This window comes from Alligator sinensis, unplaced genomic scaffold (assembly GCF_000455745.1).
Source record: "Alligator sinensis unplaced genomic scaffold, ASM45574v1 scaffold714_1, whole genome shotgun sequence".
NCBI classification, from domain to species: Eukaryota; Metazoa; Chordata; order Crocodylia; family Alligatoridae; genus Alligator; species Alligator sinensis.
In genome coordinates this window covers 654,084-656,798 of record NW_005842493.1, presented here as the reverse complement: position 1 = coordinate 656,798, position 2,715 = coordinate 654,084, and positions in this window count along the sequence as shown.

The following is a 2,715-nucleotide window of genomic DNA, read 5'->3' as shown; positions in this document are numbered from 1 at the left end:
GGCGGCCGCCAGGGTCCGCGGGGCTGACATCGCAGCGGCTCTGTCCGCGCCCTCCCGCACCGCAATTCTCCCCACCTTCGCCGACACACCCCCGCCGCTCATTCAACCGGCCCACCAATCACCCGCCTCTTCATTAGCGTATTCATGAGGCCGGAGAATATTAACGAGTGGCGCGGTGGTGGGGGTTGTTCGTCGCGGATTGGCTGCACGGGTGGAGCGGCCTGGTGATTGGCTGCGGGCGAGTGAGGCGAGCGGCAGGGGATGCTGCGGCTTAGTGGCCCCCGGGCGGCGCCCGGGGGCGGCGGGGATGGGGAGTTGCGCGCGCCCGGCTTTCCCAGCACCCTCGGGTGCTAAACCCGGTCCCTAGTAGCATGCCACCCACTTGAGCACTTGGGCATCTCACTTCTTCTCCAATGCCTGATGAAGCGTGTTTGTGCCCGAAAGCTTGCAATTCAAGACTTTTTTTTGCAAAAGTCTTGTTGCAAAAAAAAAAACTCATATCTTTTTTTGGATCAAGTATCTAATAAAAGAGATCATCTCTACTAGGAGTCCTGATTGCTTTTTCCAGTCCCCGGGTATTGCGGGGGCAGTAGGTGTACTTCACAATCCGGGTTTTTAAAAAAAAAATTAAAAAGATGCCGCTTTTATTGCCTTGCATAAGTTGGCCGACCCTCAAGTCTTTCCAGCATGCACGGGGAATGCAGTCTGGGGGGCCGTGTGTCTGCTAATCGTATGAAGTCCGGGGTTAAATGTCTCCGATTCCTAGCAGAGAAGACCCCTGTTTCGAGGGGGTCTGAACTCAAACCGGCTGCAATCAAAGGGAGTTTTTCAGTTGACCGGCCAGCTGTTCACGTGCCAGGTTTTATTCTCCCTGATTTTGCTATCGGGATCATAGGCCTGGAAAAGAGATGATTTTTAAGTACAGGCAGTCCTCGGACTTACGACACTGAAAACCACGTCTTAAGTCGAAATGTAACTTGGAACCGATTTTCCCATAGGAAACAATGTTATATATGGGGGGGTTGATTCCCATAGCCCGATGCCCTATTCTCACCAAAAATAACCCAGAATTTTGTACTCAATCAATTATAGATGAGTAATATAGCTACATTAATGTATTTATATTGTAGCTAGCAATCATATTGATTTGGAAGGACTTCTTTGAGGTGACTTTGCTGGACTTTTTGAAGGGCTCTTGGCTGGAGTCTTTTCAGGAGTCGTTGCTGCAGGTTTATCTGGAGTCTTGTCTGCTTTCTTAGTGTCCAAGGAAGTCTGGACAGATGTTTTCCAGGGAGATGTGCGACGCAGCAAACTTGTTTGCCGGCGTTGCGTCGCATCAAGCATTGTAAAGTCGAAACTGAGGTCAGAAAGTTGAAACACGCTATCAATTTATAAACGTTATTAGTGCAAAACATTGTAACTCGAAACGTTGTAAGCTGAGGACTGCCTGTACCTTTGATTCCTTATGTTAAACCTCTGTTAAAAGGATGCTGCAGCCTGCAGGCAAGAAAGAGCGTTTTTCCCCCTGTAGATTGTAAGGCTGGAAGGGACCTTGGAAGATCATTGGGTCCAGCCCCCTGCACCATTTTTTTGTTTTTAAGGAAAAATTGTTGTGTCCCAAGTCACAGCGGCCAAACCAATTCCAAATCCGTGAGTCATTCAAGGACTATACGTGGCCCTACTACCAGCAAACATCCTCCACCGCTGCCTGGGGCTTCAGATGCTTCCAAATCCTTTGGCGGACATCCTGCTTGCAGGCCGGAGCTTGGAGGCCCGGGGTTCGGATGCCCCTGCGTTTCCTTTGCCTTCAGCTGTACGCCTACAAGAGTTAGGGAAGAGCTCTTCAGAGCCAGCATTATGGGTCAGTGCACAGGCTAAAGGGCTTGATCTTACTGCATCTGCTCTCACAAATGCTCCTGGGAATAGTCTCATTTTAAATGGGATTGCTCAATTGTGTAAAGCACACGTGCATCAATGTCTGTGGGGTCGAGGCATAAGAAACAATTAGTGTAATTAAACTTTATACAGGGGTGTAGGTTGTAGCCGTGTTGGTCTAAGGACATAGGCAGACAAAGTTATTTGGATGAATCTGATATCTTTTATTAGACCAACTTAAATAGTTGGGGGAAAAAAAATCTCTTTGCAAGCTTTCGGGTTGAGAAACCCTTCATCAGGCTGAGGAAGCATCTGCAGTTGGTGTGTGTTCTTCCTGGATGGAATAAATAGTGAATTCTTCCTTAACAATATTCCCTTTTCCCTTTCTTTTTCTCTTCCCCAGCCCCCTTCTCTATTCCTCCTCTCAGTCTCTGTGTCCTTACTTTCCCAGGCTCTGGTTTCAGTCCCACTCCTTCCAGCTCCAAGCTCTACCTCTCCTATGACCTGTGTTTTACCTCCTTCCTTCCTTCCCTTAAAATACCAGATCCTTCTCCCCTGAGCTCAGCTGTAGCTATCTTTGATGGTTATAGAAAACCCATCAACAATATAGTATGTAGGCTGATCCCTTGTTCAATTTAGGTCCATCTTCTTTTTTCTCCGGCTCTTGATCAGTTTTTGTCCCACTGAAAGAAAAAGAAAAAAAACCTGTCTGGAAAAAATACAATGTTCATCAAATACCGTTGAGACCATTTTGCTGCTAAGAAAAAAATACGGGTCCTTAAAAGCTCTTGCCTGTAGTTTTCAATGTGAGAGTGATGCTCCATTAATTTTGTCTCTGTT